Source organism: Pinus tabuliformis, chromosome 7 (genome assembly GCF_031772625.1).
Source record: "Pinus tabuliformis cultivar Carrire ecotype Pingquan chromosome 7, CPIR1, whole genome shotgun sequence".
Taxonomy (NCBI): domain Eukaryota; kingdom Viridiplantae; phylum Streptophyta; class Pinopsida; order Pinales; family Pinaceae; genus Pinus; species Pinus tabuliformis.
The window spans coordinates 694,532,156-694,549,485 of record NC_142293.1 but is presented as its reverse complement, the minus strand read 5'-3'; the positions used below and the strand labels follow the sequence as shown (position 1 = coordinate 694,549,485).

Genomic DNA, 17,330 nt, shown 5'->3' with positions numbered 1-17,330 from the left:
TAGCCAAGAATCTGAGTTGCTATCCAAGCTCAAAGAAAGAAGGAAGCATGAAGAGATTCTCTAGAAGCAAAATATCCCGAATAAATTGTCTCAAAGAGGGGGGAAAATACCTACTTTCATAAATCTATAATAAAGCACATGCATCACAATATGATATTTTCCTTTATGAATTCTTCAAGCTAGAGATTAACTGAGCATGCTAATCTTGAAAAGGAACTAATCTCTTTCTATAGACACCTCTTAAGGAGCCCTCTCCTAATCACCTTCCGACGATTGGAAGGATCTTGGCTCAGATCTCAAGTCTTGTCACCGGAATTAAGCCTTGATGAGGAAATTACTCTTCAAGTGGAAGAAGTCATCGTGAGCTTGCCAAAGAATAAAGCTCCTATCCCTAATGGTTTTTATTCAAATTTCTTTCAAGCATGTTGGTCATTTTTGGGAGAAGAAATCATAGTTGTAGTTGAGGAGTCTCACCGAACTTAATCTATTTTACCCACCCTCAATGCCACCTTCTTTACCCTCGTCCCCAAATATGATCAAGTTACAAAGTCGAGTGGTTTAATGCCTACATCTCTCTACATTGTTCTTTATAAAATCCTTTCCAAAGTTATAGCTAACAGGCTAAAGACACTTCTTCCAAGGAGAAACCTAAATATGTGGAAGGTAGACAAATTCTAGATTGTGTTGTGGTTGCTCATCAAATTATTCACTCCATGAAAAATTATACAAAAGTAGGTATAATAATAACATTGGACTTCTCTGAAGCTTTTGATAAATTAAGTTGGTATTATTTTTTTCATGTATTGATAGCTTTTGACTTCTCTAAGAAATGGAATTCCTAGGCCTTATCCTTGTTCTCTTATCCCTTCTTTTCCATTCTCCTCAATGGTTCACCCTCAACCACTTTTAATTCCCCCTAGCTATCAGACAATGAGATCCCCTCTCCCCCTTTCTTTGTCTGAGTTGTTGAAGGATTGGGAACAAGATACTTGATGATAGTCAGGCTTATATGGGACGTTAAAGGGATATGGTTGAATAATCTCTCAGACCCCATCACTTATCAACATTGTAAATGATACCATGTTGATGGGGGTGTCCAAAATACAAGAAGCTTGTGCGTTAAAGGCTCTCATGCATGATGTTATGCTTACCTCTAGTACGACCATGAATCCCTCTAAGTATCAGGTATTTTTCTTCAACACCCACCCTCATATTAAAGCTCATCTTGCTAGAGTTCTTGGCTTCTAGCACTTTACACTTCCCATTATTTATCTAGGAGCACCCCTTGTTGAGAATTCCCTTATTGACAAAATCTCCACAAAATAAACAACTAGACCATCATATCTTTGAATATTGTAGGACATTTAGTTCCCCTTAAATATGTTCTATTATTAGGCTTTTCCTATATATTGAATATCTATTCTTGCTTCCCCCAAAGGCATCCTTCGCTCCATCTAAAATCTCTACAAGTGTTTTCTATGGGGAGGAAGTTCCATTCGTGAAAAGAAATTGGCATTAGTGGCATGGGAAGAGGTTTGTCTCACCAAATTAAGAGGTGGGCTAGGGTTGAGGGACCCAGAAATTCTCAGCAAAGTAATGGGCGCCAAGCTCTGGTGGAGATGGCTATAGGATGGTGACGATCTTTGGAAAATTATTTGGAATAAAAAATATAGTCTAGGTGCAAGTATAGTCATAAAGCTTTGCAACAATCTTAACACCTAGGGCTTCTCCATCTGAAATATTGCATAAAAAAATAAATCAGTCTTACAACAACATACCTTTAGGAAGTAAGGAATTGAGGACTGGCTAGGTTCTAGGATGACTCCTAGCAAAAGATGCCTAATCTCAACAGAGACAATCAACAATCCCATCTCACAGAACTTTTGAAAGGCAAAGGACTAACGCAATTTTCCCAATATTGGAAGCCTCGAGAATGTAACATTAGGTGGAGGGCTTGGAAAACAAGAGAAGAATGGGATTTCCATATACCTTTAGAAGACTAGGCAGCCCTAGAAAATGTTATTTAGCAAAGATAAATTCCTATTGTAGATGGAACAGATAAGTTGTGGTGGGGTTATAATCCTACCAAAACATTCATGGTTAAGGAAGCTTACTCATCACTCACTATCCACAACCAGCGCCAACAATAAAATATTTGGTCATGTATTTGGAAAGATAAAATATGGCCAAAAGTGGCTCATTTTTTATGGATGTTGTCCAGAAAAAGAACATTAACCTCGGATCATATTCAAAAGCATGTATTTGAAGGGATGTCTTAGTGTTTTCTATGTAGAGCTCATCAAGAAACTTTCAAGAACTTGCTTTGAGGATGTCCATTTGTAAAAGGATAATGGAACAATATGCCTACAATATTTCAACAAAAAAATCATCATAATAGTGACAATATCATTAAGGTAATCGCCTCTTGATGACTTAAAGCTTTTAATAGCCCAGTTCTCAATCAGGCTTGGACCCTAGCTCCAGGTTTTATCTTATGGTTGTTATAGAAAGAACACAATAGGAGAATATTTAAAGGAATTTGCAAGGAACCAATAGAATTTTTGGCAAAGATCCTAGAAAACATCAAATAAATTGTCCTCATGGAGAAGTGGACTAGCGAAGATTGCTCCTCCTCTCTAGTGGAATCCATCATTTTATCATACCAATCTCTCTTTCCACCCCACTCGCACGCCCCTCCACACACCCCCCCCCAAGCTCGCCCTATTGGGCCTTCATCCCCTTGTCTCTAGTCTCTCCCTCCCCCCCTTTGGAATTTCCTTTAATATAACTTTGATACGGAATTTAAAGGCAACCTTGGCACTACAAGTTATAGAGGTGTCTTTAGGGATCACAACAGTAATAATATCTTTATCATAGCAAGTTAATAGGTAAAAATAATATGACGCATAGTTATTTTCTTTAGAAAAAGGGCTCTCTATAGTGTAGTCTCAAGGCTTTAATAAATTTGTGGTGGAAGGTGATTCCTCGATTTCCATTAACATCTTCAAACACCTTTAGAATGGTTCCAATGTGGATAATTCGTCATCATCTTGGCATCTGGAAAACTATATCATCACAATTGCTAAACTTCTTAATCACATCCAAGTTGTCATCGTGACCCATGTTAGATGATCTAGAAATAAATAATGGATAATATAACAAACATGGGTTGCTTTGAGCCAGTGCTTTCACTAGTTTCATCATGGGATTCCATCCAATCGTTTTCTCTAGTTTCAAATTCATGGAATTTGATTCTTAAGACAAGGAGAAATCCTCTCAGATCTATGAGAAATCAGAAGTATCTCTCCTTTCCCATGGTGGTAAACACATTAAAAGCATGAGGCAAGATGAAACATGTGTCCCTTCGTCACCCAATCATCAGAAGGGGGAGGTTGGGCCAACTCACTCTCCACTTGGTTTCACTCATGATACCAATTAATATGGAAAGTACTCTTAGTAGCTCACTCCTCAAGGAAAGTCTCAAGGCAAGTGATATGGAAAATCCTTGGTTCATTGTGGCTCTTCCACTCTCGTTTCCTATTCCTCTAGGCGTAGTGAAGTCACTCTCCAACATCCTCTGTCATTTTTTAGCATGGAGTATTGTTGTTTCCATTTTTCTACTAGGGATTGTCCAAGTCCTCCTGACCTGAACATCCCTCATGTTCAATTTGAGCATTTGTTGTATGAGGTTTTGGTGGCTCCTTATTTGAGGGAGGTTGGAGTCATTTTGGTCCTCTAGAGTTCTTTTCTTGCAATGGAATTCTATCTTAGTGGGGAGATGGATTACTGGGATACCGTAAATCCTTTGCTCATGATGTGAGTTGCCTCTGGTTGCACTGCAGTATGTTACTCTTCCACAATTGGCTCCCTTGGTTTTGCGGGGAATCATAGTAAAGTCTCACGACGTCCACAATGAAGATATTTTGGAACTTGAACAACCTCCCTTCGGTTCTTAGTGTTGTGAATTCTCTCTAGGCTATTTTCATATTTTGGTGCAACTCTTTTAGAGGACAACAATTGTCCACCATGTTTGACACTCTGTTATCCAACCAGCTCACAAAATAAAGGAAGAGATAGATGAACGACTTTAAAATTAGCCTCTTCGAGGGGCAACCTCCTTTACATTACAAAAATGAACAATTGTTGGATGATACAAATGACAAGACCTCCTTTCTATATATAGGAGTCGAAGGGGTCACAATATAATCATAGCCTACATAACAATAATATTGTAAGGGCACAAAAATAACAATAGTGGGCTTCTATGGGGTACAATAATAACAATATGGGGACTACATGGGCACAACAATACAATAAGGGGGTTGCACTAATAACAAGGGGCTACACTAGTAGTATAGGGACTAAACATGCCCCTCTCCTCCAAAAAAGTGTCGTCCTCAATGCTTCAGTAGTTCTGGATGCTTCTATATAAAATTCTCATCCTCCCATGTGGAATCTTCAGCGGGTAAGTTCTTCCACTTGATGAGATACTCTGAAATTGATCAATTCCATAGTTCACGGGTTCTTGATTCTGTGACTGCTTCAGGTTCCAATATGATTTTTCCTGCCTCGTCAAGTTCCAGTAATATTATTTGAACTAGGAGCTTGTCACCTATAACCTTCTTTAAACATGAAACATTGAAAACTGGGTGCACTTGGGAAGATGCAAGAAGCTCCAATTTGTATGCCATAGTACCAAACTTTTGCAACACCTTGTAAGTACCATAGTTCTTTGGTGATAATTTATTATCCTTCTTAGCTTGCTTGAGGGACATTTGTTTGTATGGCTGTAGCCGTAAAAATATCTAGTCTCCTACATCAAAATTTCTTTCACTGCGATGTTGATCTGCATGTTGTTTCATTCGATTATGCGCCAAAGTTAGGTTATCCTTTAAGAGTTGGAGAACTTGGAAGCATGCCTAAAGGAATGGAAGGAGTACAAGAAATACATAACACTTCCTTTTTATATTTTCTGGCGAATTTGGAGGAGCAAAAATTCTTTTGTTTTCGAAAACATCCCATCAGAAATCTAGAATTTGCTTAAAGATGTGTGCACATTCTAATGGGATTGGGTATGTGGCAAATAAGAGAAAATAAGAGGTTTTAATTGTTACTATGGATGAAGATATTTTTTTTTTAATTTATTTAACTTGAATTAAAAATTATTGTGTTTTAGGGTTGACTTTTTTTTGGCTCACGGATTATGGAGATTAGTGACCACTACGTCCACGAAATATTTGTACCAGGAAAATCCACCCAAAGGGATCACTTACTGTCAACTCAACCATGGAGCCTGACCCCAAGAGTGTCGAGAGAATTGAAATTGTGACCTCTCAATAGCAAAGGTACTTTAACGACGAGGACTCGACCAATTGAGCAAACCCTCAGGGATAAAAAAAAATAGATGTATTTTGGTTTATTGTATTATAGTGATTTTTACGTTTTAATTATTATAGTAAGTTATTTTTTCTTGTTTTAACAATGGTGAGAATTTTATATTACAACAAAATATCATGTGCCTAGGTTGCAACCTGTATATCAGAAGATTAGAATTGCTTTTAAACAAAGGTCAAATGAGGCTAGGGCCTCTTCTAAACTTTCACCTATTATGGCTATCTGTTAGCACACATGCCTTACATAGGAAGGGTCTTTGGAGGTGAAAACTTTCTAAAAGCACTGTAATATTTTGCAAAATTTACAAAACATAAAGACAAAATAGATTGCATAAATCCTTTAGACTGTGTTTCAATATTTCCCTCATTTGGAAGGGGCACATTCAAGTCAAAATTGATCCTACTTTCAGAACTAATTGTGCTACGGACAGTGGGGGAGTGGACATTCATTGTGCTAAGAAGAGCTTACAATTCCTCCACTTGTTGGCATAGACTATCCAACTCATCATTTGTTCTCTATGTTTGTGACCTGTTTTCCATCATTGTCTCCAATGACATTGTGACTGTAGTGGCTAATTGGTTGAATTTCAAAAGTAAGATAACAACATTTTCTTCTATTCTATTCAATCAAGCCTCTCTGGATTCCATTTTGAAATTCACAGGTTGTGAGGCAAAGTAAAGCGTGAATGTTCAAACACCCCTCACAGTGGCAGAGGCTTCCTCAATTTCACCAATAAAACTTCCACCTGGAGCACACAATGCCCCCAGGGGACAAACAACTAAACCAATCTTCTTTACTATAAACACTTCATTAATCTTCCACTCCTTAATATGTTGGGGATAGAATATTATGTAGTCAATATAACTATTCACAATTGAAGGAGGATACACTTGGAGATATGCACCCATAATTATTATAGTTGCCCCATAATTAAAGCCTTGATTTTAACACTATAATTTTGAGACAACCCTTGGCCACTTTGGCCTTGCATAATTGAATTTTATAATGCAAAGGATTTTGACAAGGATTTTGACTATTACCAACCTATAATAGATCAATGTGATCCCATTCTATGTTGTCTTTATGAACTATAATTGCTCTCTTCCACCACCAACAATTATCCAGGATAAAATGCCCAAAAGCAGTGATTTCCCTTAGGAAGTTGCTCCAAATCTTGTTGAGCACAATGACATAACAATGGATCACCTCCAAATTGAAATAAACCTCTCTAAGACTGCACTCACCACCCATCAATTCAAACTTGAATAGAAGATGCCTCATCGTAGGGGAATTACTAATATTCTCGGGCTAATTCTTGTAACAACTTGGCCTACCATCGTAAATTGTAGCAAAGCTCCCTTATTGCATTCCTTATAGATCGACAACGTCACTTGCCTGCACATTAATGCCCCTTACTCTTCTTCGTAGCACCACTTAACTCTTCCCACCGCTTTGCACTCAGGATGGGCTAAGGTCGTCCTTATATGATTGAGGAGTGCATGCATATTTTGGGGATGGGAGGCCACATATAGCATGGACCTCCTTTACCACTTTTTAATATTTTTTATTATATAGCTATTCATTGATCCTATGGGATGGGGTTTAAACTCAAATGCCCATTTTGAACTAGGACACCCACCTGCAACTCCAAGCCCTCATTGACTGACCTATATGTTTCATTATGGTGTCTTGTCACGATGTGATAGAAATGAACCGAGGAGAAGGATTGCATTATGGCCTTATGATTCTTTCAATTATGTCCCCTAGTTTTTTGTCTTCCAACGATGTTTCTTTCACCATGTTTTGAATGATCATTTGTGAATCTTGAATTATGACTAAATCATCCATCCTAGATGTTTTAGCCAACAATACTTTTTGAAGCATGTCATATGCCTTTTGCATGAATATTGGCCATGTGTCCCCAGCCCAAAAATATTTTATTACCTTGTTTTCATCAGGGTTGAGAATGACGCATCACATTCCCACCCCTATAATAAGTTAATTTTCATATATATATATATATATATATATATATATATATATATATGCTTGAAAGGACTACATCTTCATCATGTCTAATGTGTATTACCCCGATCAGAGCGGGGAATTGACCTAATGACTTCACATCAAAAAATGCCCTTGTATCCAAGATATATATATATATATATAATAACAAATTTTAATACATTGTTTATTTTAATTTAAGTTATTAATATTATTTTCACTACTCTATCTTAAAAAAAAAAAAAACTAAAAAAACATTTATTAACTATATTTATAAATATGGTTATTATTAAGATTTTAAAATATTATATTGAGTTCATATGTTACCATCATTTAAAAATAAATTGTAAAATTTAATTCAGATATATATTATACTTATATTATGTTTATCCAGTAAAAGTTATAAATCTAGTTTAATATTAAATTTTAAATTCAACACCAGCGTGCATTATAAAATTTAATTCAGATATATTTTTTTTATGTATATCCAAAAAGAAAGTATAAATCTAGTTTTATATCAAATTTATAATTCAACACGTGCGTGCATTATAAAGGTCCACTGCAATGTATTTAAAGGTATTTAAATAACTTGTAACGGGATTCAAAATTTGATTGGGACTCTAATTTGGTTTAGCATTTCACTTGCGAGGGGTTAAATTTGACGCCCGTATGTCTGTATTTCGTATTTTTATCGGTAAAATATGTTTTAGTTTTAAAATTCCATGTCATGCGTAACTTGTCATTCATTTTCAAAAACGTCATATTGACGGGCATGTTTAAAAATTAAAAGTTAAAAAAAAATAAAAAAATAAATTATATATATATATATATATATATATATATATATGTAACCTTTAGCGTTTATTGACAAAGTACAGTGATCGGATCTGCGGATTTTGCATTCAATTCGCATTTAGAATGAAACTTACCAAGTTACCATTGTTACCAGTTAGTACCGCTGCCAGCTGGTAGCACCATGGCTACAAAGCCCGAGGCCATACGTCAGATCCTAAGGCGAAAGGTCTGAAACTTTATCTGCTCAATGTTTATTCATGTGCTTTTGGTTGACGTTTACTCATAGACAAGAGTATTAGTACATGTAGGCACGCTATTTCTAGGCCATGATTGGTTGACGTAGGCCCCTGGCCCATGATAGTTATGGAATTATATATGTAGTGAAAATTTAATAAAAAATTAATTCAAATTACTTATTACTTAAAATTTTGAGAAATCCACTCGTTGCACTATTATTTCTCCATATTTTATTTTTTTAAATAAACCCCTCATTTAACACGAAAAAGGGTTTATTTCTGATTTCTTTTTGATTAAATAAAACTTTATATATGTGCTTCCTTTATTTCGATTTGAGGTATCAAAAGAAATAGTGTTTTTGAGCAATAAAAGTAGAATTTCAATCACTCCAGACGCCGAGAGGAGAAACTTGCAACCGTGACCCTCAAAAATAAAATATTTATAAAACAAAGTCTTGAAATAAACCTCAAGTACAAGCAGTGGACATAAAATTTGAATTTATGTATGCTTCCACATTGTTGGAACTAGTTACTTGATTTAACTGAAATGCAATTTACTATACTCTTTATTTAGTCCGAAGAGACTATGCAAGGAAATAAGTTTTTTCACATGTATAATGCCACCTCATCCACCCAGTTACTGACGACACTTTATAAAATAGTATCAAATTAAAAAATATTTTTGACGAAAATGTTTCAATCTTAAGTGAATTTCTTTGTATGCTTGGATGTCACTTAGCAATGTTTACATGTATATAAATTTGTGCAAAAAACTGGTGGTAAGGACCTCAAATATGTTTCCTGAGAGATAAAAAAAATTGCCTTCATAGTCTTATTTGTGTTTAGAAAATAAAATAAAATAAACAGAATTGTATAGCACAACGAGCATTTCGCGAAATGTTGTTGTTCGAGAATTTGGTTTCTAGCCTTCATTTAAAGAGCATTGAATGCCTTGGTTTTTTATGGATTTGCAAATTGCAGGGCATATGGTGTCACACGGTACACCCATCATTAAGCGGGCATTAACACACCCATCTGTCGTGCTGATTGCATATCACAGAATGATCTGCAGTGTTGGTTGCATAATGCATTATACAGTTAAAACCAACATCAACCCCAACAGCGTTCGCGTTCTCGTCGTGTTTCTGGTGCGAGTTAAAACCAACATCAACCCCAACAGCGTTTGCGTTCTCGTCGTGTCTCTGGTGCGATTTCTGTCGAGTTTTCAGCGTCTGTCATCAGTTTATATACATCACCGTGGTGGAAGAGCAGTGCCCAACTTAAATTTCGCGTTGCCAGGTTTTGAAATCCCTCTCTTTGTACAAATACAAACTACACTGTTATCGCTGGTAATTTCTTGAAGTGATTCATGGATGATATAATTGTGTGGTGCCAAATTTTACATAATATTGAGTAAACAAATTAAGAATTCAAATGTGAATTACTGAGAAGAAAAAATTACAAACTAAGCACAATATCATAAAACCGCAAGGGATAGTCAGCCTATCGATAAAACATTCAGAAATTGATATAGGCTATAAAACTTACATTGGATAGAACCTAGTTGAGAACTTAATCAGTTTCTGACCTCCACGGGTGCCTCTAAACAAAATATTAACAAAAACCTGAACCCCTACTACAGAAAATAGAGGAAAACATATTACGAGACTCGATTGCTTAATCTCAGAACCTGAATATTTGTTCTATGTTCTTGCATTTCTGTCAAGGTTCTATGCTATTAACTACCGCCACACTCCTTAGTGGGCACTTCATTCTATTCAATTTAGGAGTGTGGGAGAATCAACAAATTCACCAGTTACAACAATCACTTGAAAGTTGACTGCCCTCTGTGCAGTCCGGTCTAAGTTCTGTCCATATATTTGACTGTTGGGTTTCGCATTGAATGAATGTTTGAGTATTGGGTTTTGCATTGGAAAGTGGGTATTACAGGATTTTGCTATGATTGAATTCTGAATAAGGGTTTTACACCCATGAATTTTGCGCAGTAAGTCTTTTATATGTTTGAAATTTCAGTGGAGCTTGATGCATTGAATCCATTTGTTTTTAGTGGGATATTAAACCAGCGGAATTCTGAGTAGTGGGTTATGTAAAAAATTGAGCTTTGTTTTGTATTTGTTGTAAAAAATTGGACTGGACTTTCAACAGCGGTTTGTGCAGTAAATAGCATTAGACTGTTGGGTTTTGTCTGAAATGAGGTCGAACACAACTTCTTGTCTGCAAAAGGGTTGTTGTATCCAATGTTTTAAAACTCCGACTCGGCCGAGGGTTGACTCTGACTCGGTATCGACTCGGCCAACTCGATTTCAGTGACTCGGTCCTTGTAAAAAATACATTAAATATTTATTTTTTATAAAAACACATAATTTTAAAGATTTTCATTCATGTTTCCAAACACACAGCATTAGAATATAGATAGAAGACAACATATGATCAAAGTAGGCTCATGAATATATCCAATATATCAAAATGGCACCCAGTACATTGTCCAATACATACACGATGATGATATAGAGATCAAAACAAAAACACATAACCAAGGAGGCTATAAATGGCCTCTACAACAAAACTCTGTGACCAGTACTACTGGCTACTGCTAGAGTTGCCAACATCCTCTGGTTCAGTGTTACTTGGGAGCAGGAGCGAAAGTGGGGAGCGAGAGCGAAAACGGGAGCGGGAGCGACATTTTGAGAAGCTCTTGGTTTGGGAGCGAATCCCAGAGGAGTTCGACAACCAATGTCACTAACATCAAGGTACATAGAGGGATTGGTGCTCTTGATTAAATACGAGTTCCAGAATCCATACCCTAATACATGACAAAATTCAATGGAAACATTGCAATCCTCCAATCCTGAAACCCTGAAAAACTGATAAGTCTGCTGGATTTTGAACGAAATCTAAAATTCTACTTTCTCCATATGAAATCCAATGAGGCCGAAACCACTCTCAAACATCCTGAGTCATTTCATGGTAATGTTAAAAATTTAAGTAAAAGGATGAAAATGAAGATTAAGAAGAATGTCACTTTTACTTTAAGAATTTAACATTACCATGAAAATTTATAACTGCTTGGAGTCCAAACCAACCAAAAAACAATTTAAAAATCCATTAAAATTTTATTAAATCGCAGTTTGACATGATGTTGGGCGTTTTTTTGTGACTCGGCCGAGTCATAACGGAAACGGCCGAGTTGGACGAGTCAGCCATGACTCGGCCAGTCGAACCGTTCCAAAGGCCGGGTCATAGAAAAAGGTATTGGTTTGGATCAACCCGGCCGTTTCGGTTTCGAAACGGCCGTTTCTTAAAACAATGGTTGTATCCAACCGAGAAATCATGCACATTATGTCTTTGATTTGAAAATTATTTCACAACTATTGTTCTTTTATTGTACAATTCGAAATTAGATGAAACTTGTACAAATAAATTTTAAAAGTCAATAATGGACATTTTAAAAATAAAAACATCATAAAAAAATTCCTTTGGTGGTAGGGTCACCCGTCAAATTTAACTCCGAGTCTCAGCGCTTGGTGTATTCAAATTCTTTGGTCAAATATTGGAATTTCTAGCAACCAATAAGATGCTAGAAAGTACCATGCAATCGCCCAGCGAATTAAATTTTCATGAGTAAACAACCCCTGTGGCTATAAATACCCCGACCTAGAAGACAGACTATCGGATTCGAACCTTCACATCTCTGTAAAACCTTCGGAATATCTGCGAGTGCGTCAGCATCTAACCTGGCCGGGCTGTTTGACAAACAAGCAAAGGATTATTTAGAAAGCAAGCCGACTTACCCAGCTTCTTGGTTTTCTATGTTGGCCTCTCTCACTGCCAACCACCAACTGGCTTGGGATGTGGGTGCCGGCAATGGTCAGGCTTCTGTTTCTGTAACCTCTCCTACCCTCTTCTTTCATTTCACATAGTTTGTTGGGGTTTTCATCTCTGGGAGTTCTTGGCCGCCTGAAAATGTGTTAATGAAATTATGACAGCATAGATTCCAGAGCATTACGATCGAGTGATCGCCACAGACACGAGCAAGGAGCAGCTGGAGCTGGCGCAGCAGCATCCCAAAGTGAAATATGCGCTCACTCCGCCTGTTATGACAGATTAAGAGCTGTCTTCTATTGTGGGGGAGGAGGGATATGTGGATCTGGTGACGGTGGCCATGGCAGTCCACTGGTTCGACCTCGAGACCTTTTACTGTCAAGTCAAACGAGTCCTGCGCAAACCAGAGGGTGTGATAGCGGTGTGGGGTTATTTGAATCCAAGCGTCAGTCCTTCTATGGATGCTTTGTATGAGGACTTCTTGGAATCAACCATGCCCTACTGGAACCCCAAAATTAAGTATCTGTTCGACGGATACAGGACGCTGCCTTTCCCCTTCGAGCCGGTGCTGGAAAATGGGGAGGGGAGGCAGGGGAATCCCATGGAAACGGCAGAGATGCAGAGACAAGTGTCACTGGATGAATATTTGGGATCGTTCAAATCTTGGTCTGCAGTGACCACCGCCAGAGAGAAGGGCGTTGAGCTTCTGACTGAGAAGGTATTGAGAATGTTCAGGGAGGCATGGGGTGACGAGAACAAGATCAACACCTGCAAATACCAGGTTTACCTGCTGGCAGGTACAGCGCAAAGGGCTTGAATGGAGGTAAAGTTTGACCATCAATAATCTCCAAGGGCCTACGCTGCAACACTCACAAAGATGTTGCAGAAGGGATATTAAGGAGGAAGTGGGAAATAATTATTCCAATTTACCTTTTTCAGTATTGTGTTGTGTGGTTATATATAAAGCTGTTAATCTTCCCATCATTTTGGCTTGTGATGCCAAAATGTTTGATTAAATTTGAGGTACCTCACAAAAATCTCCATTCAATTATTAGTAGGACGAAATCAACGACCCAAATCACTCATCAGGACAACCTTTTTCGTGTACCCATGAGTTTATGAGTAGGTCTGTAATAACAGGCTGCTGACAAGTTGTAAATTTGTTATTTTTCTCTGATAATTTAGTTTTATATATATAATTTAATCATGTTTATATTTTTATTAAATTTTAAACAAAATTATTAAAAACAATCAAATTTAGAATACACTTAAATTATATTATTGACCAAGATTGATCTATTAATCTCCCCAACCATAACAACCTACTCATATTGATAACATACACATTACACACTAACCCATTCACCTCCTAATATATCCCATTAACACATGTATATTTACCCAAAACAAAATCCATGTTCACCTCAATATATGCCCAATTAATCTCAATATGGACTTTAATTAACATAAATGGTGTGAATTGGACATATTACCATCATTCTAATGCCATAGAAATATTGACATTAGTAATTAGGGCTAAGGCAAGAATTAATGCATATGATAGATACCCCTCAATCCTTATGAACTTTTACACAATCACCACTCGCACAAACTATATTGCCTCCTTAACCACACCAGCCACAACAATATTGACCAAGACTGGTTTACTAACTCCACCACCCATAAACCCCCACTCATATTAATAACTTACACATATACACACACTAACCTATTCACCACCTCATCCGTTATTGTAATGTACCTAGTACCCTTTGTCCATTGTTGAGGATATAAGATACATCTCAACACCAAAAATTTCCTTTGGGTTCTTGCTTTGATACCATATTATAATTTACCCATCCATTGATACCTTTGTTTCCCCATTGCTCTATTATTATATGGATCAATGCACACAAAAATCACAATGTGAGCTCATGCAAACGCATTTATCAATGCATAGATACAAATGAAAAATTATACATGTGAAAATAATATTGTTCAGCTCATAATATAATGTTAAATTCACTTAATCATAAATAAAGGAAAACATATATCTTGTTGGGAATTAACCTTGTAATGTATCCAACCACCATTATACATTGTTGGGATTGTTTTGCATATTAACTCCCCACACCTCACACCCTCCACCCTCATATATTATGTTTTGCATATATGAGGGTGGACGGTGGGGGGTGTGGGGAGTTAATATGCAAAACATAATATAATATTATGTTTCCCCCACCCCACATAATATTATATTATGTTTTGCATGGGGGTGGGGGAGTCAATATGCAAAATATAATATAATATTATGTGAGGGTGGCACAATTTAATATGAAAAACATAATATTATATTTTGTTGTGCATATTAATTTTCTCATTGTAGTCATCATAAATATAATATTATATTATTTTTTCATATTAACTCCCCCTACCCTCGCCCCTACTCCCTCAACTCTAGCCCTGAGGGTTAGTTCAATTGGTCGAGTTCCCGTCACTAAAGCACCCCGCTAATGGGAGGTCATAGGGTCAATTCTCCTCAACATCCTCGGGGTTAGGCTCTGTTAATAATCTAGCGGGATTGGATCCCTTGGGGTAGATCTGTTAGAAAGTGTAGTAAGAAGGCTCAATTTGACTTTTGCCTTAGTCAAATTTTGTAATTCGATTTTCCACATCAACAGGATGACTTGGATTGTAGTTAACTTGTGTGACATGGTCTTATCTACTAGTTAGCTCAGTGAATTCGAGTTAGAGGCTAGAAGTAGGGTTGTGCATGCAGTGATTGCTAAAATTTAGCAATCTAATTCAGTTATGTTTAGATGAACTCAGTTAATTGAATTCAAGTCTTTGGTTGATTCAGTTGAAGTTCATTTGAGTAGTAAAACTATTGTTAACTCAGTGATCTCTCAGTTAATTAGTCAATCAACTAAATATAACCTAGACATGCATGTAATTTGAATTGCCTAGTTGGAGTGGAGGTAAAGGCACATTGTAATTATCAATTGTGTACTAGTTGAGTGTACATGTTGGGTAATTAAGAAAATGATCAATTCCTTGGGAATTGGGCAAGAAAATATAGAAGTCCCTATTATTTAGGAGCTTAATTCCTCCAGGATTGCGCAAGGAAATAGGAGGTTGATTGAGGCTTGAATTGGCTTAGGAGGTTGGTTGAGGCTTGAATTGGCTAAGTGTTAGTCAGAGTAGGTGAGGAAGCAGGAGAACAACTTTATAGTGCAAGGTGTGCTTCAAAGTTGAAGCAAGACATTGTAACAGTTTCTCAGTTTCATCTAATTAATGAAAAGCAGCAAAGGGGTTTTTTCCTAGTCGAGTTCCCCAATAAATCATTGTGTTCTTATCATTTTGATGGTTGCATTTCATTGCATGTGTTTCTAAATTGTGATTTCCTTTTCACGGAATAGTAGAGGACGTTTGTAATCTCTTGATTTCAGTTCGATTTCATCCGTAGTAGCAATTTTTTATTAATTTCTACATGGTATCATAGCATAAATCACACTAAAAACCAGTCAATAGATCTTCTCCTTTAGAGATTTCGATTTGCAGATTCAGTGAAGCAGGTGGGAAGTTGTCTTCTATTGGGTTGAGATTGGAGTATGCCTTGGAGGGAAACTCTAAATTTTGTGCTTGGAAAGACAGGATGGAAGCAGTGCTAAATGACAATGGAGTTTGGGAATATACACAGTCATATATTCCTAAGCCAGTAGCAGTAGATGCACAAGCACTTACTCAGTGGAAGAAGGATATCGCAAAGGCTAGGAGGATAATCCTGGAGGGTGTGTGAGACCACACAGTCTCGAATTTACATGGAAATGAGACTCCATATGCTATGTGGAAGACCCTCACTGAATTATTCAAGCATAGCAGTGATGTTAGGAAATTGGCATTGAAGAACAAACTCAGAAATATATACATGCAGAAAGGTGAAACCATTCCACATTACCTCTCTAGGTTCACTCAGTGTCAAGATGAACTTGGAGGAGTAGAGAAACGGTACCATCTTCTGATCTAGTGAGCCTAGCTCTTCTAGGCCTTCCAAAATCCCGACATAGCTACCAGGGCTTTGTAAATGGAAGGGACAAATTTTTAGATTGGGAGAGACTCTAGGCAGATTTGGTGCAGTAAGAAATTCAAAGGAGTACTACAGATGCAGTAGCATCCAAATTTGAGGAGGAAGATAATTTTTGCTTAGTTGGGAATGGAAAGAAAGTTAAGGGAATGAAGTCTCAAAGTAGACCAGAGTACATGATCCAGAACAATGGAAAGAAGGACTTAAGCAATATAAAAAAAAAAATCACTGCTATGAATATTGGCACTATGCAACAAAGTGTCTGCACAAGAAGTCTAACAAGAATCCTTGAGGAGGAGTAGGAGGTGAAGCACTTGCCTCATAATTCGAATTATACTTCACCCTGATTTCATGCATGGAAAGCACTATAATGGGGAGTGTGTAGTACCTAGATTTAGGTGCCTCGTTCCACATGACAGGATGCAAATAATTCTTCAGGAGCCTAGAGGAGAAGGTGTTGGAAATAATACTGAGAGGGGGGGTGAATCAGTATTATCAGATCAATCAAACTTTTCAATGCTCAGAAACATATACGCTACTTCAGTTAAGTGAACCAGCGTGTACACGCTACTGTGACTAAGTAAAACAGCGTATAAGAAGAAAACTCACAATTTAGTTAGCTTATTCTTCAGTTAAGTGCATCAGGACATTATTCACCACATTAACAGTAAACATGTGCAGTATAACAGAACAGATCAAAAGCCACACACATGAACACCAAGATATAAGGTGGAAACCCAATGTGGGTGAAAACCACCTGCTGCAAGTTGTCTCTATCTTTCTTTAATATGAAACTTCAGTTTACAATCTTTTGTACTGGTGCAGCCTTATACCAGTACGCAGGCTACAACCTGCAGAAGGCTACAACCTTCTCTCGTTCTCCAAACTTCCTTGGAAGGGAGCTCCAACCCCCTTTGCTCTTGTACTAGCCAAGATACTAGTACGTAGGTGCTGACCTACAATCTTCTTTCTTT

At 37.1% G+C, this 17,330-nt stretch overlaps 1 pseudogene; it reads left to right on the top strand.

Annotated features, from left to right (window-relative positions):
* Positions 1 to 9,415: 9,415 nt before the first annotated feature.
* On the top strand, positions 9,416 to 13,358 carry LOC149249391 (uncharacterized; annotated as a pseudogene).
* The last annotated feature ends 3,972 nt before the right edge of the window (positions 13,359 to 17,330 follow it).